General features: G+C 31.7%; 1 non-coding gene across 1 annotated transcript; it reads right to left on the minus strand.

Annotated features, from left to right (window-relative positions):
* Nucleotides 1-14,659: 14,659 nt before the first annotated feature.
* On the minus strand, nucleotides 14,660-14,766 carry LOC120891281 (U6 spliceosomal RNA). Its single transcript, XR_005735657.1, has one exon. It is a non-coding gene; the product is annotated as a U6 spliceosomal RNA (small nuclear RNA).
* Between the last annotated feature and the right edge of the window lie 9,875 nt (nucleotides 14,767-24,641).

Raw genomic sequence — 24,641 nt, forward strand, 5'->3', positions numbered from 1 at the left:
TATTGATTATAGTGAGTCAAAAAATGATCACACATTAATATGAAGTGGCATTATTCTTTGCCACTACTTGATAGGTCTTACTTCAAAGTTTCATTATTTATTGAGGAAAATGGCCCTTTATTTTCTGCTTTTTCATTCAATTGTTACAAAATAAAACAAAAGAAATTATAGGTATGTACTATCCCCTGAGATACATTTTTACTCACTTTTCTTCTTGCCAGTCTTGTAAAACACTGTTTACATTTAAAATTCACTTTTAAGTGAAAATGGTTGTATGAAATCCAACATTAAGGTCCTTACTATCTTAAAACTATACAGAATAAATTGGAGATTTTAAGGTTTGCTACATCCATAAAGCATTTTTTCTCTAATAAATTCAATATAATAGAAAAATTTAGGCATACAAATCTAAATTTAAAGTAAATTGGAGAGAATGAGGTGTGAAGAGAAAAAGAGATAACCATCCTTCATAAATTACCTGTTTTGTTCTATTGTTAATTAGTATTCTCTACCAAAGTGTGATTGGGTCATTAAAGACAAAGTGTGTCCTAAAATACATGAAGAAAATTAAGAGATTAAAAAAAAGATGGCGAAGAACTAAGCATTTCTTTTCCACATTCTGTATCCTAATTACTTACTCTATGTCATTACTGGCAGCAAAGCCAGAGGACTAAGACAAAAAGGACTTCAGAATCCCCAGAAAGGTAAATAAAAGTATTTGAAAGCCTGTAGGAGATTAATATATGAACTGATGGAAGACTCCAATTACCATCTATAGGTATCTGGAGAGAGACACCAAGGTAATTATATTAAGGACATCTTGAGTTAGGAGATTCATGGAAACTATCTCTTTCTCAAATATCTCTATGGTATTTACTGTCATTATCCTTCTTCAAAATACCAATGTGATTTGTTAGGCTTCCAAAAGTAAATAGCACAGTTAGTTTTCTCTCTGACGTGTCTCACTGCTCTTTATAACAATCTAATGTAGGGTAGTTGCTCTCTTGCCCTTTGTTTGGCAACCAACCATAACCATCTCAGTGTTAAGTTTCTAAATGCTTGCATACATTTCTAAGAAACCAAGTTAAAATTTAAACATAAGTAAATCATGCCTTTGACAACTATCTCATTAAAATAGACTTGAAAAATATTTTAGCAATGATTGATGAATAGATGAGAAGTTGTATATATGTTTTTAGTGGGATATCCTCCCAAGGAAATAATTTTCAAATGGCTTTATTTTCTCTACCATTTTAGCCTTATGTGCTTAAGATGCAACTAGAGAAATGAAATACTTATTTCTAGAGGTAAGAGACACAGAAGAATAATAATGATAATGAAAACAATTGAATGAAGGTGGAATAAATGATTAAAGAAAAAGTAAATCTTTCTGAATGATCTTAAGAAAAGACCAAGTGTTGATGGCAAACTACATGAGAATTTGGAAAATATATTTTTTAGATAGAGGATAGCAATAAACAAAGTGTCCAATTCAAAAACATCATACAGTCTGCATTTAGATACATGAGGATTGATAATATTAGATATTAAGGCATTAATAATTTTTAAAATGAGACCAAAAAGGTAAGCAATGATTCTATTTCTTGTTTGGGTGAAATATTTTGTTTCTGATACATCATGAGACAAACTCTGTATTGTTCTTCCTGTAGTGAGGATGGGTTTGCAATGAACATCCCATACTTTATTACTAACATGTTTTGTGACAATAACACCTCTGTGGTAAGCACACTGGGAAAAATTTAGAGCATCTGATATAGAGTGCTATGTTTGGAGTTAAGATTACAACAATTCAAATCAATTGAGAAACATAAAATTAAGCCTAAAAAGTGTAAAGACTGTTTATCTGTTTGTGTGCTATTCAAAATTGATATCTTGTATAGCTCCAGCAGAATCAAAGTTGCAAAGGATGGAATATAGATCCATTGCATGAGTTTGTAAAACTTTGTTAAAGTTAGTGCTTTCCCCAGGAGGAAAAATAAATCGAACTTTTTCTTTTGATTGGTGAGTAAGTTGTAAATCTGATGTTAATAAGTATCTATCAAGGGAATCTCGTGTTCTGAGATTTGGAATCATGCAATAGGTAGAACTGAATTTAATAGCAAGACATCTAGTAAATATCAGCAGGGATTTTTTTTTTCAACACAAAAGTTTGTGTTGCCTACATTAAAAGGAAATGCAAAGTAAAAATGAATTTTCTTGGTTGTCTGGTACTTTTTGACAACTGTTTGCTAATCATAGTAAATAATCATATCTGTAGAAACTTTTCTGACATTTGCATTTTATTTTCAAATTTTAGTATGTATCAAAAGTCAACAAGCTGTCAGAAGACTTAATTCACTATTTTTTTTTAAAGAGAGAGTGAGAGACAGTAAGAGAGAGGGAAAGAGAGAGAGAATTTTTAATATTTATTTTTTAGTATTTGGCGGACACAACCTCTTTGTTTGTATGTGGTGCTGAGGATCGAACCCGGGCCGCACACATGCCAGACAAGTGCGCTACCTCTTGAGCCACATCCCCAGCCCCTTAATTCACTATTAATGACAGCAATATGCTTGGATATTTTATTCATTCTTGTAGGTGTCCAAATATCTGCTTATAACTTAAATAATAGAGTGAAATTTTAAATTCAAGTAAACTATACATTTGGCAAATTGTTTACTTAAAAGCTACCTTGAAATATTTAAATTATGCCTAATGGGAGAAAATCATATAGAATTTGTGGCTGGGCCTTGGAATTGTCATGACATTTCCTAGGAATGATAAATCAAAATTTGCCCTTGAGACACTCACTGTGGCATTTTCTACTGATGTGGATCTTTGGTCCTCTTTCTAGATTCTGGGAGTAACTACTTATACATGAAAATGTCTTTAAATTTCTTAGTTCTTTTCCCCCTTTGATTGTAATTTTCAGCCTTATTTCTGTGTTTTTGATTTTTTCTTTTTATAATACCAGATAGCAAAGACCAATAGAAGAATTATTTGATATAGACAGTAGAACTTTGAAAAACTCTTAAAATCACATTTCCTCTGTGCACAAAGATATACTATATAGAAAAACCTATGGCTGAACATATGATTAGATAACCTACTGGACTTAGTAAAAAATGTGGGTGGGATAGGCTGTGTGCTACACTTATCAAATTGAAAAAAAAATATTAGGTTGTACAATTGATCATATAGACAAAAAAATCAAATAATATAATTGCATTTTCCACTTCTTACCTGGCTCTTTTGATATGTTCTAAAAGCATCCAAATTGAAAACCTGGAGTCTTTTCAAGGCCTCACATATGATTATCTCCAAAATATTACTAAATATCCTTCATGTTCTGATCTTTTTCATGTTTCTCATGTTTAAACTTACTGCACATGAACATGCATATATGGTACATGAGCATGTGTGGGCACACATGTACACACACAAACCAGCTCTCCATCACACATTTTGTAATATACTGAGTTCATTTTTCTGTAATTATCTAATTTATTATTTGACCAAATATCTTGGTAATGAGATTCCAGAGGATAGTGAACTATTCTTTTACATACTTTGACTACAGTTGTGTGGTTAGTAGAGACTTGCACAAAATAGGTGCTATTTATTGAATGAATTAATAAATGAAATGCCACAAATCAGTTGGCTAAAATAATTGATGTTCTCAGATGTCATAAATTCATACATAGATAAGTACTTGCATTTCCTTGTGCTCTACGTATGATCTTCATATTCCTTCTGAGAAATTCCATGGGGTTTCAGGGAAAGTGTACAAAAGTAGTGTGGCTGGGGGTGATTATCTTTTTTTCTTAGTGGGAATTAATCTCAAAGGACGTTTGTTAAATACTCATGAACATTGATTCATCCCCTTCACTCTCTGAGCCACAGTAAGTGCCTCTTGAATGGAGTAATTGTTTTGTTTGTGCATTCACTCCTGTAAATGCAAGGAGGCTCCAGGTGATATGCCTAATTGCCTTTTTCACTACCAGACTGCTGCACACTTTTCGATGTCTTTATCTTTAAAGGGAGCACCTCAATCTGTTTCTCTAATTGAGAGTGAATCCCATCTTCTAATTAAGAGATTTGTCAATGAAAACTATGGGTTTCTGATTTGTATTTTGGGGCAGGCAGAAATTGAATCTAAGTGTGCATTACTTTTCGTCTCTTCAACATTGGGTCAAGCAGTTGTTTATGGTGACTTTTTATTTTTTTGCCTGTAATTCATGCATTCACATGAGAGAGACATTTGGTCCTAATAAATGAAGGGCAATTTGTGTGATCAGTTCTCTTGGAACCACAGTAGGCATAGTAGGATTGAATTTGTTTCTGAAAATTTCTTCAGAAGAGGTAAGCAAGTCCTGGGCACCCAGCCCCAAAAAGGCCAGAGCAAAGAAAATGTTGAAGTAGTAGCTAGAGAGGAGTCACACATACTATTTTCTTTAGTGTTTATTATATACAATTCAATATGATTTTACCTACAAAGAAAGAATTCATTATGATGATGGAAAAATGATGTATATAGTTCTGGACATGTATAGTTTTCTCCTTCTTCTCCTTCCATGTTCCCCCTCAGATATTTTGTGCCATGACCTCTCTATGAAGCCAATCAAATATTTGAAAAATAGGGCTGTGGACGTGGCTCAGTGTTTAAGTGCCCCTGGGTTCAATCTGTTATACTGATATGGAGACCCTCAAATAACTCTCAGACCACACATGCCATTCCAATTAAGCCTTAATTGCTTGCCAGAGGTGGACACTCTACTTTCTAAAAGTGAGATAGAGTGGCACACCCCCATCAGTTTGACCTCATATTTAGGCCAAAGAACCACCAAAGGGATGTTTGGGGGTTTAGCCAATGCAAGCAACCCAAGTTATAGAAGCGGGAGATTACAGTCAGGTGGTGGGAGGCTTAGCCAATCAAAATAAGCCCAGATACCCCAGTTACAGAAACAGAGCCCAGTTACCCCAGTTACAGAAACAGAATCCAGTTAGATAGTTCTGTATTCTTGAGGGTTTCCACAACAAAAGGAAAAACAACTTGCCCCAGTCATTACCTTTCTAATTGGTATGGCTGTTTCACAAAATGGAGTTACTAAAAAAAATGGAGTCGCTATAGACAAGACTTCTATCTCATCACAAATCCCTGGTATAAAAGAAAAGAAAAGAAAAGAAAAGAAAAGAAAGAAAACAAAGATATATTGCTGATCTAGATGTGGAAAATCACTTATTTTAGCATTTTTTTGGTACCAGGAATTTAACACAAGGTGCTTAACCACTGAATCATATCTCTGTCTCTTTTTAAAAAAAAAAAATAGAGAAAGGTCTCATAAGTTGGTTAGGGCCTCACTAAGTTCCTGAGGCTGGCTTTGAATTTGTGACCCTCTTGTCTCAGCCTCCTGGGCCTCTAGAATTATAGGCACGTGCCACTGCACCCAGCTTAATTTAGCTTATTTTAAATCTTATAGAATTTTGGTATTAGAAAATCTACTTTGTCCCTTTCCAGCTTCTGTTTTCTTCTTCCAATCTCAGTGGTATTGCCTGAAAGAATAGAGAAAAGAAATAATGCAGGTAGGTTTGACATCATTTAAAATAAAATCTTTAAACATAAAAAATGAAAAAAGTTTCACATTTGGATTATGCTAAGGGTCATCAAACCACTTTATCTCCTATTTCAATCCCAATTAGTTTGTAGGGATGGACAAGAGTACTGCAGTGAGAAGGTCTGATTAATTAGCAATGACTATCAAGAACATGGGAGAGAACAGTGGAAACTTACATGCCAGCTGTTCCCCAGTTCAGATTTGGACAGAATATTTTCAAGGATGTAAGTACAGTTTTTGGAGTCAGAGATATCTTGGTTCAAATACCAAACCTAGATCATTTTATCTAAACGTTTGTGTCTCAGTTTCCAGGAAATAAGATTACAATATGTCTCATAGAGTTGTAGTGGGTATTAAATGAGATAACACAATGAGGCTAATTAGTATAGGACCTGAACTCTCCTACCCAGTGCTCCTGAGAAGAGCAGATTAGAGTAAGCTAATACATGATTAACACATTTGCTATGGCATCCCAATAAGGTTATCAGACCAGACTTTTGTGTACAATCAGGGAGCAAATCCTATAAATAGGTGTATTTCAATTATGGATAGTAGAGAAAAGGTCCAAGGTTTTATCTATAAAGGTTGAACAGGTAAGTGTGAAACAAGGAAAGATAGCAGGGAACAGGTAAGTAACTTGAAAGTGCTGTTCATTGGAAAGACAAAGGATAGGATAGTGCTATGGTCACACAGGAAGTAAGTGGTGATATTATTTAACCCCTCTGTGCCTTCTTTAAATTACAGATAATACTCATTTTTGAAAGTTGTGAGGATTAAGTGAATCAAATGAATTAATGAGAAAATTACTTAGAATAGTGCCTGATGCAGAGTAAGAACCATGTATTTGCTAATTAAAATTTAAGATAGTGTCAGTCCATAGACTGCATAAATACTAACTATGGAAATGCTATGCATACTGAATGTTTGCCCCACAATATATATTATGTATATATATATATATATATATATATATATATATATATATATATATACATTTTATTTTTTCATATCTTACTGATTCTTCCCCAGCACTGTGAAACAAACAACATGGAACATTTCTTTCTGGCTGTAAAATAAACTTATTCCCCCAATGTTTGGGAAATTATTGATGAGAAATAAAGAAGATAATTATATAAGATAAAAAAAATTAAACTTCCTTTAAAGTAGGACTTTTTGTAAACAGGGATTAAACTCAGGGGCACTCAACCACTGAGCTGCATCCTCAGACCTTTTTTTGTATTTTATTTAGAGACAGGGTCTCCCTGTGTTACTTAGTGCCTCACCGTTGCTGAGACTGGCTTTGAACAAGTAATCCTACTGTCTCAGCCTCCTGAATGGCTGGGATTATAGACGTGTGTAACTGTGCCCAGTAGGTAGGACATTTTTATAATTGGTTAACAATTATACATACTATAATTGTTGATTATATTATAACTAATTGTAATTTTAAATACTATAATAAACTATTTTATTATAGTAATGTATTTCAACTAAAGTATTTACCCTTTTCTGTATTATTTGTAAACTGGTCAAAATATTTATCTTTCCTAGTAGCTTTAAAGTTCTTGAGGAAGGAGATTATATTGTACTTGTTTTGTATATTCTGTATTACACAATACACAGTAGATACTCTATATTCATATGATTCAATATGTATGATAGTTGATTTTCAGATATTATATATGGGTTAAAATGAAGAATAATTAAAAATTGATTAACTTAACCACAGGATGTCTTAATGAGCAACTCAATATGATTTCACATTGTATCAAACCAGTGTTGATTGTCTGAAACATTTTTGAAGGAAGTTTTCCAGACAAAATATACGTATTGGTTGTCAATATGCCAGTGATTGCAAATTATTTGCCCTCTGTAGCTATTTGACCCATTGTTTCTTATCACAACTTCTATAGATTTGTTTTTTTAATAAATTTGTTGAGCTTTATAGGATTGAAGTGAATGGATTGATTCAAATAAAGAAAAACCAATGCTTGTGTTATTTAAATTTTATTATAGTAGACCTCTTATCTTCTGGAACACATTTCAAGCCCCTGGCAGATCCTTGAAACTTCAAATAGTACCAAAACCTACATATACTATGTTTTTCTAGTACATACAGTCCCATAATAAAATTTAATTTATAAATTAGACATGAAATGTAGTAACAATAAGTTATGATAGGTGGTAGTAGTTTTAGCATATGATTTTTCTCTTTCCTTTTGTTTAGAACTTTTACATTTTTACTTAAAATAAGCACTACTTGGTATATCTGAATTGCCAACATCACTATTTTTGTCCTTTGGGCCATTATTAACTACAATGAGACTTACATGAACACAAACTGTGTGGTACTGTAACAGTTGAGGAAATAGCTGAGACAGCTACTAAATGACTAATGTGAAGGTAACCCATACAGTGTGCCTACCCTGGACAAAAGGATGATTCACATCTCAGAAAGGATGAAGTGGAATGGTGTGAGATTTCATCATGATACTCAGAATGTTACACAGTTTAAAATTATGTCTTGATGATTTCTGGAATTTTCCATTTTTTTATCATGGTTGACTATACGTAACTAAAACTGAGGACTGTAAAACTGAATGAGAGACAGTTATATTGTTAACTAAGTGTGGCTTCTTCAAATTTGATTTCTGCAATTACTAAAATTCAAGTTTTAACTTTATAAAGTAGTATCTATGATATAAAGTAAGTTTTATTTCTGATCCCTGGATAAATTTCATTGGAGAAATATTCTCATCTTTGCACCTTATTTTGTGTATTCTTAAGAACTTGAGCATTAGCTGGGTCTTGGCTATATATTTGTTAGATGCTTAAGACATTATGTGGAGTGATAACACACTTTTCTTCTTAAAACTAGCAGTGCTCTGCATTTTTGATTAATATATTCACAGTCATCTCATGCTTCTCTGCTCTCCAAACCTGGATATTAGCCAAGCTCAAACTGAGCCTTGCTTGGCTTTGGGAAAACATAAAGCAAGCCTATGCATTCATTAAGATTGAACAGTCTTTCCTGAGGGACTCCTGGAATCACACCATGTAGAGGTACGAGTGTCTGACCTGAATAGATATAAATGTCAAGTCTACTTCATGTTCACCTCAAGTCTAAAGAGTAATAAAAGGTGATCCCATTTATAGATTATTTTTTTAGAAAATGGAATTTCTACTGTGTGTAGCTCTCATTATGCACATGTATAGTGTATCCTTCATCTGGCATAGTTACAGCATTCCAATTTCAATATCTGAGAGTCCTCCAACTTCAAATGTTCCATTTCTCTGCATCTTAAAATTTTCTAATGATAAGTCAGTGACTTAATATTGGCCCTCTGGGAGTGCTAGAGCCACCCAACCAAATATTGTGGTTCAAAATTGCTTTTCTAATTTACATAGAAATAATAAAGCTAAGAAGTTTTCAGGGGTAAATATTTGTAGGGGTGGATCTTGTTCTATTCTGAATGTGGCTTATTAAAGGGTCCCTTCCTGGAGTCTGAATATTTTGCATAGTCTGGAGAAGGATAATGTCAAGCATTGCATCTATATATATTTTTGTATTTTCGCTGAGATTTCCAATACAGAATATTGTTTTAGGCAAGAACTATATTATACAATAAATCATATTCTTATTCCTAAAATATGCAAAATATATTCCAACACAAATTAAGGTAGAAGTCAAAATAAGCATAAACACAACTTACAATACCATAGTGACAATATGTTTATTGCAACCCAGCATCTCTTGTAGGTAGAATATATTTACAAATCAATTTTGTTTGTAAAGACTTGAACAGTTGGTTTAGCAAAATATTAGCATTAACATTGTCACTCCTGTCAATCAATTCCACTCTTTGTATAATCCAGTGTCTATTTTAGGACCCTAAATTAAAGAAGGTTAAAAATATAGTTTGTTTATAATAACATGATTGAAAGGTTTAGATTTGTTTCAGTTCAGTTTAATTTTAAAGCATCAGTGAATTCAATTTTTTCAAATCATATATTGCATAAATCATAGACCTTTAAATTTTTTTCATTTCAAAGCAGTTTAGATTTATCTTGCAGACAAGTCTGACTAAAACTTATGATAGTTTCAAAAAAATCAGTATTGCTTCTAAGAGTTTGTAAATGTGCAAAATAGCATTCATCTACTGTCTTGTCATGTTAAAATGTGTATAGATAAAATTATACTACAGAAAACTCACTTTTTAAGGAGCAAAACTGATTACAGGAAAACAAATATTTCCTAATTTTATGGGTCAATTTTAGTTTATTCTATACTGCTAGCTCTGATTTCTTGTTCCTGGAATCTCCAGACTTCACTGCTGGCAGTCCTTATCTCCAGGACTCAAAGCTTCCTAGGCTCTGGATCAATTTGGCCCTTTGATAAGGAAAATAGGAAGACCAATGTATTCCTAGAGCATCAGCTTATCTAACAGTGAGGCAACTTCCTGCCTATTTAATTTTGACCCCAGTACCTTGTGCCAAATTTTACTTACTTCTTTTTGTGAACAACCACCTTTTGCTTATTTTCTCTAATTGGGTGCCTATTTTGTTCTAGCCTTGATATATGCATTCCCCAGTAATTTGTGCTCTATCTTCCATGTTGATCCTTTCAAAGTTCTGTAAAATTTCACCCATAAAACATAGTCATAATATTTGTGTGACTGGGATGTGTTTCCAGATTCCAGGACAAGAATCACCATACTTAAATGTAATGGTGTGATGAAAAATGTTTAACACCTGACTTCAGAAAGATAAATAAAAGTCATCAATTTGTTGTATATTTTACCTTGGGTATTTTAGATACAAATTTCTTGTCTGCTTGTTTGTCTGAATTTTGTTAATTCATTAATTATCTGCCACTTACAGTGACTTGGTCTGGTATCTGGTTCCTTCTCATCTCAGTCATTTTGGGTCTGTGTTGCCCCCACCTCCATAAATGGAGGTGAAGGCTGGATGTGGACATGGATTTCTATTGTACCTAATATTATATGCCAACTGGTATATTTAACACAATACATTACCTCATGAATGTAAAATAGTGTCAATTAAAATATGCTTTAAACAAATAGTTTATACAGATAAATTTAACCCTAGTTTAGTTGAAGAATGCTTAGGAATCATTTATTAGCCTTATCTTATGATGATATTTGTGTTCCAAATTTTGTTATACCAAATAAGGAGACTCTTTAAAAATTTTTTTTACTATTTCAAGCGTATGCCTTTTTACTATTTCTTTGTATGTCAACTAGAATGACACAATATCTAACAATCTAATCATTTGTAAATTTAGGCTGATATTCTGAGTTTAACATGAGATGACCTATGAAAAATATACAGGACTTAGAACATTGTAAAAACTCAGTAAATGTTAACTAATAGTAATGGTATTATAATTAGAAATATCTGAATGGATAATTTTGATTGTCTATTTTTTAAATGTGTTCATGTTATATTTTTATTGAATTATTAATCACAAGGTTAGATGTGCATACTGACTTACATTTAATACACTGGATTTGACTAACTTGTTTTTAATAGCATACTTATTTAGACACAGTCACTACCAGTGACGAAGAAAACTTCCCAGAAGTTAATTTAGAACAATTTGGTATTTATAAAAGTAAATCTCCTCTAGTGGAAAAAAAAAAGAGACAGCAGATTTGGTGTTTATTTTTGCTTTTCTAATCGAAGAATTTTCTTCTAGGAGAGCTGTCATTTATGCTTTTACTTTGACGATAAATACTTCAGGAATATCTTTTGGCTAAGTTAAGTATTATATTTTTTACTGTCTCTTTCAAGTTGGTGTATTATATTCAAGTTGGCATTTATATCTAACTTGGTTTGTAAATTAAAATTTCAATTTTTTTCATATTATTGTTACTCAAATAAAGTGCCACATGCATATGACAATCATATGAAATTAACCAAATATATTTTAATTATAATAGTCAAAAATTTAAGTGGGAATATCACTCATGATTATTTGGTATTAGTGTATATACACAATATACCTAAACTTATTCCACATAAAACAAAGAAAAACAATAATAGTAACACAAATACTTAAATTTCTCAGTCATAAATCAAACAAAGTTATAAATAGAAAATCCTTTTATTTTCCTATAAATTAATATCTTGACTTTTTTATTAAGGAAAATTAAGTATTGTCACCTACACGCATTAGTTGTGATCTTTTCTATCTAATCAACTTCAAAAAACATTCTAAGCTCTTTTAAATTTTGATTGGATTAAGATTCTTATTCATCACTATGATTCACACAGAGGTTGAAATTTTATAACTTTTACCAAATTCTCAAGAGACATATTGTTTATTTCAGAAAAAAGCATACTTATCAATTAAATAAGTATTGTGTTCTTCTTTTAAATAAGGTTAAAATTTTTGAGCAACAGTGAGGTTATTTTTCAAATAGCCTTAAAACATTTTCAAGGAAGAACTAATAAAATATGCAAATACCCTACAGTGTCAAAGTGTGAACACGTCAGTGTGTGTAGTGAGTGTGTGCATGTGTACATGTGAATGTGTTAGTATAAATTACCTCTGCCACTATTACAAATGAAACAATTCTTTATTACAAGCATTTAATATTTTACAATTATATCATCTCATAATGATTCATAGATGTGTTTCATGTTTGAAAACCAGTATGACTTTTAATTTGGGTGTGGTATTGGATATTGAAACCAGGGATGCCTTAGCATTGAACCACATCCCAGCCTTTTATATATTTTTTGTTTTGTCTTGTTTTGAGACAGGGTCTTACTAAGTTGCTGAGGCTGGCCTCCAACTTGTGATATTCCTGACTCAGTTTCCTGAGTCACTAGGATTGTGTGTGTGAGCCACCATGCCTGAATGACTTAACTTTTTGAAGAAAAATTATATTTTTATATATGGAAACCGTACCAATATTATAAGCAGTCTGGTTTAGTTGCAAGTTATATAGACATTGCCTTTTCTAGTTTGACAACTTATGTCACAGATTTTAGGTATCTGCCATTTGAACCAGAGCTCCTTTGTCTTCCTTCCTTCTTTCCTTCTTTACCTCCTAACTCCTTCCCTTTCCCTTTGGTTGTACTGGAGATTGGAATCAGGGACACTCTACCCCTGACCTACATCCTTTGGTCTTATTTCTTTACTTTTTATATTGAGATAGGATCTCAAATTTTCCATGTTCCAAACACATTCCTTCTCTGGGATTACAGATGTGCACCACTGGGCTCAGCTCCTTTTGTCTTTAGAATTTTAGCCAGTGTAAGGTTGACAGTGGTAAGGTCTTACTGGGAGCTAAACATCCCAATCTGGTCTTCCCTTTGTTAATAAAGTAGAGAATTCTCACCTTATGACACATAGCAACCATGAACACAGCTTGATTGGATCCATATCATGTATAATCCACACTATATCAATTATCTTTTTTAAAAAATACTTTTAGTTGTTAATGGACTTTTATGTTATTCACTTATATGTGGTGCTGAGAATCAAACCCAATGTCTCACACAACCTAGGCAAGTGCTCCATCAGGAGCCACAACCCCAGCCCCTACTTCAACTTTCTCATTCTCAACCGAAGCAGTGACAATGTTAACAACTGCTCAAAGGAAAAGTAGTTTCTTAGTAGTGATATTGCCTTTTCAAGCAGCTGTTTTCTCAACCAGTCCAGCAGTCTAGTTCTTCTCTTCCTTTTTCTCTTATCTGTACTTCTGGGCAAGCTTAAATATTTGAATAGCTATTTGATGGTTCAAGGACTTGGTGAATTGATTAATGAAGGAAGGCATTCTCAAGTCTTTATACCAGATAGCCTTTTACTGCTTCAAATAGCTGTTGCATGGCCATTTTACAAAGTGGATGATATTGTCTTGTCCAGTGCAAAAAGTCTTAGGCTTTTTCTTAAATAAGGTATTTATCCATTTCTTCTCTTTCTACTTCTTTTCTACTGCAAGAGCTAAATCCATCTTCTTCCCTTGATCTTCTTTCTTTTTGACTTGGTGGATTGGCAAGAGAGATATGCTTTTTTATGAAGATACATTATATTGGCATTTAGCTTTTATTTTATGACTTTCTTAAGCATACATTCAGCAAGTATTTATTTTTGCTAAGTATTGTAATGATGCTGCAGTGTGAGGTAAGCAAAATGAGTAAGGAAAATGTTCAATATTGTCAATCTTCCACCTAAATTTAGTCATCTTATACATCATTTCATTTTGATTGACTCATAGAAAAAATTTGCCATACTTTTGAAAAATGTCAAATTTGCTATGCATGGTAGATAAAATTCTTTAGAGTTTGGTGTTCAATCATTAAAAGAATTTTTAGAGGCATGAAGCACAAAAGACCAAAAAGACAATGAAATCTTTTACCATTAATTTCATACTTTGATGTGCAGATTTCTTGTGTTACAGGTTAACCAATCTCAAAGCAAACAAAACTAAAGAAAAAATGTATTTTCATTTGAGGTTTTGAATAGTTCTTACAAATACACAATGTGTTCACATATTTCAAGTTGTAGTTTTAAACTTATATAAGAGTCTTTACAGAAAAATGTTGTGCTTTTATTTCCTTGAAACCTTGCTTCAACTGTCTAAATAGCTATTGACCTTTAAGTGAATATTTCTCAAGAGAAGACATATAATTCCAAAGGTTAACTTTACTTTTATCATGTACCTCCCCCACTTTACCTGTAAAATTCTGTGTAATACCTAATAGGTTTATGGTTTAAAAATCTCATCTCTCAACAATGTTTATTAAATTCCTACTTGGTGCAAATTCCCCAAGTAAGTGTTTCAAAGGAAGAGGTACAACAGACTTAAAATAATTTTGTAGTAGCAGTTATCTAATTCTAATAAAATTTTATGATGTTATAATAAAATATATATAACATCATAGTAGTGTTTTCTTATTACATAGATTTTAATATACTGAATGACATAGGAGACTTTTATATCTGAAAAGTCTGTTATGAAAACACTTTGCCTGAACTTTAGATGTTCCCATCAAATTATTATTATTTTTTCTTTTTTATGGAATACTTCATGAATTTGCATGTCATCCTTGTGCAGGGGACATGCTTATCTTCTCTGTATCATTTCAATTTTACTATATATGTTGCTGAAGTGAGCACTTTTTTTTTTTTGCAACTGGATATTGCCATACAAAATAGGGTCACTTCTCTGGAAGCTCTTGAAGACTACTTGCCCAATAGCTTCCATATTTACATAAAAGGAACATGAATTTTAGAGAAAATAGGACACTTTGATAATCACTCTTTTAAAATCATGACAACCTGAAGTTACAGTACTTTTTTATTTCTAGGAAAATTGGATAGCAGTATGTTGATGTTTGGAGGAGAGTGTATGTCATAGTAATTTATATAACCAGGTGATGTAAGAGAATGTAAGTAACACTAAGTAAACAGAATTGATTGAACTAAATTACAAAAAAAAGTGCAACTCATACTGAAATTCCCATCAGTTTCTGTCTAGCATCTCCTTTATTTAACAATAATGGGTCAAGTTCATCCTGAGGACAGGTAAGCATTTAGGAGTAATTGTATTGTATTTTGTTTTGTTTCATAGGATTTGCTCATGATTTATCTAATTTGTGCTAATGATCAAAATAGGAAGTCTTTGCATGTAATGATTTTTTTTCACTATGGAATTTTAGAGTTTTAATACTGTTCACTGTGAATTTCTATAACAATTCACTAGTGGAAATGCTCTACAACAATTCATCATGAGTTATCCCAGGATACCTAGTTAGTCTTCAGGCAATGGATAGTTCATGTGGAGGAAATAGCATGCTGATTTGCAGTTATAATTGAAGAAAATTACTTGAGAGGATTCTGACAGCACAGAAAATAGGCCAATTAGTTACCCAACTCTCATCCTCCTGTGATTCATGATTGTCTCCATTTAATTTTGCTGTCATTTATGAAGTGAGGTTAAGAATAGATTAGCTTCTTTTAGCCACATCTTACAATTAGCTCACTCCTTTGCTACTGCTTCCTTTTTTAACAGTATGATTAAGTTTAAAAACCAGTGGTCCTCAAAACTTTATTTAACAGTTATTCATCATAAAGCACTAGCTAATGTTTAAAACCATCTCAGTACCATGACTTAACAATCAGTCATGCTCAGAGTGGGGGTTCCCCCCACCAAAGAGTCATCAAATGCTACTTTATAATAATTAAAATCAAACCCAAGGAAACATAATAAGCTTTGGCCAAGAAAATACATATGAATGTCTTTAATTTTATAAAATGATAAGTTAATTAAATGAGATTAAGGCAAAATAGAAGCATAGTACAAAAAATCCACCTATGATGTGAATTCTAGGAAATTAAAATTTTCCTTCATGCCTCTGTTTCTTTTAATTATGTCAAAATATTACTTGTGCTTCATTTGAGCAGAGAAATAAAAATCATGAAAATAAGAACATTCTGGTTAATGCAGACACCAAAAGTTCATCATAATTTTTCACATTTTTATATAGTTTGGCTAAGAAACTTTGAATTTGAATTCTGTTTGTGTGTATGCATGTGTGTGCATGCCCTGTCTTTACAACAAATATACACTCCTGAAAGATCTTTTCCACCCAAAGCACCTACTTTATCTCTCACAGTAGGAACTAAGTATATTTATGTGAGAATAAGGAATTACCACATGAACTTGATTGAACTGTGCTAAATTGTTCTATTTTATGTACAATGCTATTTTTATAAGTCTAATTGAGTCAAGGTTTGTCTAGTGTGGATTATTTAGTTAGGTCCCTCAAAAGACTTCACTAGGGGCTATAGTACACTATAACTTTTATTTTTCATGAAAATACTTTCAACATCTGTCCATTCATCCAATTCATCTTCCATCTATAATCTATTTATATGATTTATGTGATTTCAAATTAATTTGTTTTGAATATTTTGAAATATTCCAGGACAAAGATGGGTTAAAAATCAAGTTCAGGGATCTTTGATTTATACTTTAATTACCTGTTTAATTGATGTGATTTATTTGTGCAATTATTTGAAATTTCTGGGCCAGTAATTATGAAATAAGAGGGAATTTTCAAATTATAAGTGTATTTTCAGTTGTGCATAGAAATCCAGGTATACTCAGGCCAAGTATGAACACATGTGTGTATTTAAATTGAAATATCATTTAATGCATAGATGTCCCTCTTGAAAATCTCTGAAATAAAAGGTGCTTGTTATTTGGGGAATCTATTTTTTCTTGAATTTCAAAATACTTGTGTGAGATTTCATCCACATTTCTGTGGATTGAATAAAGTGTTTGATTATAACTGAAATCATGTGAACGGCTTCTAAAATGTCCATTTATGTTCCATTTATTCAAGCTAGAAAGAAAACCAACCCATGTCAACATTATCTTGCTTCTCAAGCTCTAATTGTTTCTTGTAAAACATAGAACATAATACTGAGGACTGAAACAGTTCAGAGAAAAACATTTTAAATACCATCTGTAAACTCTTGTTTGAATTTTAACATTCTACAGGAAGACAGCATAAAAATTTAAACAGAAGTTCCCTATAAAAAGGGAAACCAATTATGCATCTTTATCAATTTCACTTTTCATCTCCCTCAATTATAAAAACACATTATGGAACAGATTACTCAACAAGGCAAAGAAACAAATTGAAGTGCAGTTAAATTGAAAACATCTTTAAAACATCTTCTTGTATCTTATGATGAACAATTTCAAAGAATATACTTAACAATATAACTTAGGTATATTTTGTATTTTCTAAAAACAATGGCTTGGTTTAAGGAAGATTATAATTTATACAAGGGACAGAAGATGCTTTGATTTATTTTCAGGATGGTCATATAAATATTTATTTCCTTCTTATTATATCAATATCCATTTGTGACATGGTTATTCCAGAGTTAAGTACATAGTACATAGAGAAATAGTAGAGTTCTTTAAGTTAATCAACAGAATTACATGATTAAATAAATTTTCATATCCTTAGGAAAATATAGTATTGTTGAGAAATCAATATTTGTATCAACAGCTAATCAGAAGAAAAATTTGTGGATTGAAGTTGTGAAGTTATTTATGTTTTACATATAAACTGAAATAAAGTGAGAGATGGAAGTGTAAAAATTAAATTTGTCAGGAAAATAAATTGAGTAGGATTAAATTGGAAGGAAAAATTTCAGTAATGATTCTTTTAAGTTGTGTGTGTGTGTGTTTCTCTAGGGATAGAACCCAGGACCTTGTGCACGAGAGGCAAGCATGCTACCAACTGAGCCATATCCCCAACCATCAGTAATGATTCTCTATATAAGTTATATGTTGAAATTTTGATGGTAGTATTTATGAACTGCATGTAGTCCTGTTCCCAATCAGTTATTTTCAAAAAGTTTAAAAAGGAGTGATTTACTTTGCAGACCATTTTGAATCATTATGATACAAAATCTGGAAGGTAAAATATACGATCAAACTAATTATTTGACAAGTTTTAAACTAAAAATGTCTTCTTAAATTTAATTTTATAAGAAGTTAGTATATTTAATTTGATTTGTAGATTTATCTGGTGCTAGACTCCAGGAATAACCTATTAATTGATATTGTGACTTGCTATAAGAAGTAAAATAAAAATGTGCAAATAGATAATATAATGGCCTGTTATCAGGATTATATCAATATAACATATCACTTAGTTGTTGAATATTCATTGAGTGATCCATTATGTGAATTTGGAAATTAATTGGCTATTTATTTCTTTAGTTAAGTAGGCCAGTAGTATAAGTAATAGGCATGTTTGGATTTCCAAGTAGACTTTAACACAACTTCTAATTCTGATAGCCTTATGTATCTATCCATTTAGAACTTCCCCATCAAAATTTCACTTAAGAATGAAAGCTAGCATGATTATCAAATTCATCATACAAACAAAAAAACATTCAAGCATAAAAGATGACACTAAATTTAACTAATAGTATTTCTTTAAAATATTTATTACCCTATGGGTTATTTTGATTTTACTGATGGATCTATAAAATGATTTTCAAAAATATTTTTTCTACAAAAAAACATCTATTTAAATTAAGGGAAATATTTTATTCATGTAAATTATGTAAAGATTAAACCTGACATAAGCATAGAAATTATTATTGGTTCATAGTTATATTCTTAAGTCAGCATCTTAGTTCTATCTCTCTTTAATGCCATCCTAGTGGTATTTTCCTGATTGTGTTTATAAAGGGTCTTATTTTTAGCCATAACATTTCCTTCAAACTCCTTCACAGTTACATTATTAGGTTAACAAATCTGGGATATTTAATATAGTAAATTTACTTCTTTGTAAACCACAATATGATTATCTAAGAAAATATTTCTACAGCTGTGAGATACTTTTTGAACTTGAAAAAAAGTTTTTACTGATATTGTCAATTTGAATTTTATTTTCATAGTTTTAAATGTATTAATATTATGGCAAAATATTTTCTCAAGAAGCATGTCATCCTCCTCTCAATCTTATTGAGTTTCACTCTACTAGAAGTCACACTCACACTTTCAAGATAATCCTTTCTGCATCTTGGTACTCTACTCACAGTAGTTGAAGTTCAAAATTTTGTGTGTGTGTGTGTGTGTTCACATGTGTATGCACCCACAGTATCTTTTGAAATTCTTAAATGATTTTGAAAAAGTGTAACCAATATTCAGAGAACTCTTTGTAAGTATGAAAATACTTGTTAAGTTTTGATAACCATAACTTTTATTTCAATAAATAGAATATCTTTGATGCAGTAATAAAGTAATATTACACCAAAATCACACATTTTTCTACATATGTATGAGGTACAATGCAATATTTCAATTTATGTATGCATTAGAAAATAATCAATTCAGGGTTTTTAACATATCCATCTCAGTTTTTATTGTAACTCAGTTTTCAAGTGAAGTTTTTCTGTATATAAAATTCTGTTTGTCAGTTTTTGTTTCCTACTAGTCTCCACTGTGTCTAATAAAAGATGAGCTACTCATCTTAGTGGGTCTCCTTATATGTGATAAATTTATTTTTCTTGGTGCTTTCAAGATTTTCTCTTTGATTTGACTTTAAACATTTTGATTATGTGTTTAACTGTATGTCTCTTTGCATTTATTTCACTTGGAACTTCTTGTGTTCCTTACATGTACTTTTGATTTTCATGAAAATTATAGTTTTCAGATATTTCTTAAAATGGTGGTTTTACTTCTTTCTGAGACTCCAATTATATATGTTTGTATATTTGATAATATCCTACAGATCTCTGAGTCTCCATTTCTTGTAGTTTTCATTCAGATTGAATATACTCTATGTTTTTTATTTAAATTCATTTATTCTCTCTTCAAATATGCTAGTGAGCCTTTTAAGTTAATTTTTTTCATTTGTTGTTTTTATATTATTCTTTATAATTTCTGCATCTTTATTGGTATCTTGGTATTTGCTAAGTCATTTTCATTATTCTTTATTTCTTTGAGTATCTTTTCCTTTCATTATTTAACCACATTTCTAATGACATTTTGGGTCTTTTTCTGCTGTTTCCCACTTTCTTGCTAAACACAGATTCTATTAAATTTCTACCCCCTATTTTTTTTTAATTTACCCTTGTGCCTAGGTCATACTTAACTGTTTATCTTCATGTTTTATATATTTTTTTGAAAATAGATCTTTTTGGAAGAAGCATTGCAGCAACTATATATTGTGATTGCTCCCTATTTTTTCATTATTTTATCTTTAATTTCATCCCTTGATTGATTCTTTGTAGTCTCTCTTACAGTATGTAGCCCATAATTTCTACACACTATTTAATATTTTCATTTTTATTATAAGCCTTCCTTTATACAGGGGATACCTGGACCAGGATATTTTAGTGGTCAGCCTATAACTGGGCAGATATTGGTCTTCATTACTTTGAGCCAATATAGCTTCCACCATTTCCAGTGATCACTTTTAAGCTTGACAATTTGTTAAAATCCCACACATTTAAACAATTTATAAGTGTGCCCCTGACTTAACTTTATGCATTCACAAGGCCTTGTGTTCAGCCAGGGACCAATAGTTCTCCAGGGCCCTTTCTAGTTTTTATAGCCTTCCAAAAAAGTGGAAATATGTGGGAATTCTAGGCTCATTATTGTTGTCTATTTCTCTATATCTCTGTTAATTTTCTGGCTCATCTACAATATGTTTGTTGCCTGAACCAGCATTGCAATCCCAAGATTGCTGTGCCATTTGCCTTTTTCAATTGCTTGCCAACATAATCATGCTTTATATTATGACCCGACACATGGAAATCTTTTGTTCCATCCCAAATCATGTTCGACTCCTCTGGCAGAAAAGTTAAGTATTTGTTAAACCCATTTGAATTACTCACTAATATAATTCGTGTGGGATGGAGGGAATAGAGAAGCCCCTTAAAGCATTACAAACTCTTATAAAGTACTGATACTCAGTACTTTTTCTTGAATATATGTCTTTCAATTTGTTTTATGCAATAGGAAGATGTTTAAAATCCTGAAATGATAGGATTTGATAATTCTGTACTGTTCTGTTAGCATTTTCATTGTTTTGTGGTAGATGATTTCTGATCCCTTCATTATGCCATTCTAGAAATATTTAATCTTTGAATCTGGTTTTGTACTTTGTTTTTGACACTGAATCTAACTCTTGATAGTTTTTCTTTGGTAGTTTCTCACTTTGGTAGTTATCTTTTTGTTTTAAATGAATGATTATTAGAAATTTGTAGGAATATCTGAAGCCTAGAATTAAATTACTTTCTTCTAGTGAATATTCATATTTATTTAAACCAGATGCCTGGAAACCTTATGATCTGAAAAATACTTTTAAGCTTTCTGGTTTTCATTTTTAAAAGACAAACTGAGAATATTTTCTTGTGGTTAAAATCTTTCAAAAATTTATATATATATTCTAATTTACACTGAGATGTGTCTAAATCTGTGAGTTTCCTGGTAGTCAAATTGTTCTCTTTTTCTTTCTTCCAATAAAGTTTTCAGTAATTTGGCTTTATGCAGTAGCATCCTTTATCTTCCCATTTTACAAGTTCTTTGGACTTTATCACTTACTTCTAGTGTGCAATGACATTAAATTAAAAAATGCCAGGCCACCAAAATTTTCAGATACTCAGAGGACAGCAGTCGGCTGCAAGTAGACATATTTATACACATATACATATATTTTTTGGTCTTCTTGTAGTTAGCATAATGGATACACAAAGATTTCCATTTTCTAATATCTGGAATATAGGAATATGATAGGTTATATGGTAAAGGAAAATGAAAGATGCAGATCAAAATATAATTGCTAATCAGCTTTCATATGGGGAATCATCCTGGAGTATGTAGGTAGGACCAATGTAATCAGAAGAATCCTTATTAAAGGGAAGAGTTATGCAAAAGACAAACATCTAGACATGTCAGCATGAGAGGGACTAAGCTTAACAATGTCAGCTTTGAAGCTGAGGAATGAGGCCAAAAGCCAAGGAATACATGCAGGCTTTAGTAGCATTTTAATATACTTTGAATAATTAGTCCAGCATTTTAAATGTTCTATCTCATGAGCCTTTCTCAGTCTATGCTTATCTATATCACCAGAAACATTAATCCAGGAAAACATATTCTCCCAAATAAAATTTGTATTCATCTATTGTCAATGCAAGAATCAGACTCCTGTAGCTTATCTCAAATAATTATGGGGGCTGGGGATATAGCTCAGTTCGTGGAGTGTTTGTCTTGCATGCACAAGGCCCTGGGTTCAATCCCCATATACCACAATAAAATAAAAGGATTAGGAGAAAAGATGGGTTGTTTGGGTCAGATCTTCTTGTCATTTTCACTTACGTTTAGCTAGCTGAATAATCATAGCTTCTTATTTTTATTCTTGCTATCCCTGAAAAAATCCATAATTATATCATTTAATGCTTAGCTTCCCATACCTCTGCTAAGAATTACATCAGGATGATAATTCATTTTCATTATTTTTTTGGTATGGTGGATGGAAATAAGATCTTTACACATGCTAAATATATACTCTATCACTGAGTCACACCCTTCATTTTGTTTAGAAAACATTTGTGGGCCTTTGCCAGTATTTTTTTAAAAAGGAAGGGATGGGGAGCAGTGTAGGTCTTGACTGATTCACATGTAAGGAATGGGCAGGCATGGTGGCTCATGACTGTAATCTCAGTGACTAGGAGTCTGAGGAGGATCACAAATTGAAAGCCAGCTTCAGCAATTTACCAAAGCCCTAAGCAATTTAGTGAAATCATGTCTCACAATAAAACATAAAAAAGGCTGAGAATATGGCTCAGTAGTTAAGCACCCCTGGTTTCAATCCTTGGAACAAAAAAGCACAAATTATGAATGTAGTAATTTCAATAGTAACCCTTTCTTGCTCTGTACATCTGTAAGCTCTAAATCTCATGGTTCTCAAAAGCTTCATAAAAACTTAATCTTTGGCATTTTCCCTAATAAATATATAATGTCATGTTATTTTTTTGCTCTGATATTTAGTTACTAAGAGCCCATATGATTTTGATTTTTCATAGCTCCTTGAAAATTTTTCTCTACAAATTTTTATGGTACTTGGGATTGAATCCAGGGCCTTACACATTGATCTACATCTGTAGCACCCCCCACTCTTTGTTTTAAATTTTGAGACAGTTTCTTGCTAAGTTGCCCAGGTTGGCCTCAAACTTATGATCCTCCTTCCTCAACCTTCCAAGAAGGCATGCACCATCACCAAGTCTTGTCCAATTTTGATATTCTTTCTTTATACTTTGAAAAGTTATAAATGTATGATTTTAAGTAATTTATTTTCTCTAATTTCAGTAGTGTTTTGAACGAATGGAAAATTGTGTATACATACTGCAATCTAAAATGTAAACTTTGTATAGAAGTTTTATAATGGAAATATTCCATATTACTTTTATAAGATTACATTAACTTATTCTATATACAATAGAATCTCATACAATGATATATATGAAATCTCACTCAAGGTTGGGCATGATGATGAATGCTGGTAATCTTTTGACTCAGGAGACTGAGTCAGGAGAATGGCAAGTTTGAGGTCAGACTCAGTGACTTAGAGAGGCCCTAAGCAACTTGGCGAGACTGTCTCAAAATATAAAATAAGAAGGGTTGGGGATGAAGCTTAGTGGTAGTATGCCCCTGGTAAAAATGCCTAGTACCCCACCACACACACACACACACACACACACACACACACACACACACAACTCACCGTAAGTATTGAAATAGGTTTTCATCTGTGACTATGAGAGACTAGCAAATATAGGGCATAATATTAAAAATAATTACATTTAGGCAAAATCAAATATATACACATTAAGATAAATCTAATTCACATAAAATATCAGTGTCACATGAATGAAAGGTGTTAATACTGTGACTACACCTTACTATTTGGTCTATCTTAAGAAACAGACAAATAAAAGTTAAATTATTATAAATTAATGTTCCCTGGAATGTTAGCAATAGGAGATAAAAATAAAATACAGGCAAGATTTTGCGTTCAAATAATTAAACATAAACTCTGATTATAGTCAAATTATTTGTTACTTTGACTCTATGTATCTAAAACCTTAAAAAATAGTGAATATTCCAATAAAGGGATTAATTTCATAAATGTTTATAGGTATACACACTATATAAGAATTTTATCAAAAAAGCCAATTAGAAAATTTAAAATATGGAAAATTACATCATAAGCATAAGTAGTAAATCAAACAATAAGTACCACATGATCACTATGGATTATGATATATAGTTGTATTTGTCCTGGCAAGTTGTTCATCATGTATCATTTAGGGTATTTGTCTATAAAATGAATTATGTTATGCTATTAAATAATACACCTTTGAGCAAATAAAACAAAAATATTAACAATGTCTATGCCTGATAGGTGGAACTAAGTATGATTTAATAATAATTTTTGACTTATTTGAATTCT

The sequence above is a fragment of the Ictidomys tridecemlineatus genome, chromosome X (genome assembly GCF_052094955.1).
Source record: "Ictidomys tridecemlineatus isolate mIctTri1 chromosome X, mIctTri1.hap1, whole genome shotgun sequence".
Taxonomy (NCBI): Eukaryota; Metazoa; Chordata; class Mammalia; order Rodentia; family Sciuridae; genus Ictidomys; species Ictidomys tridecemlineatus.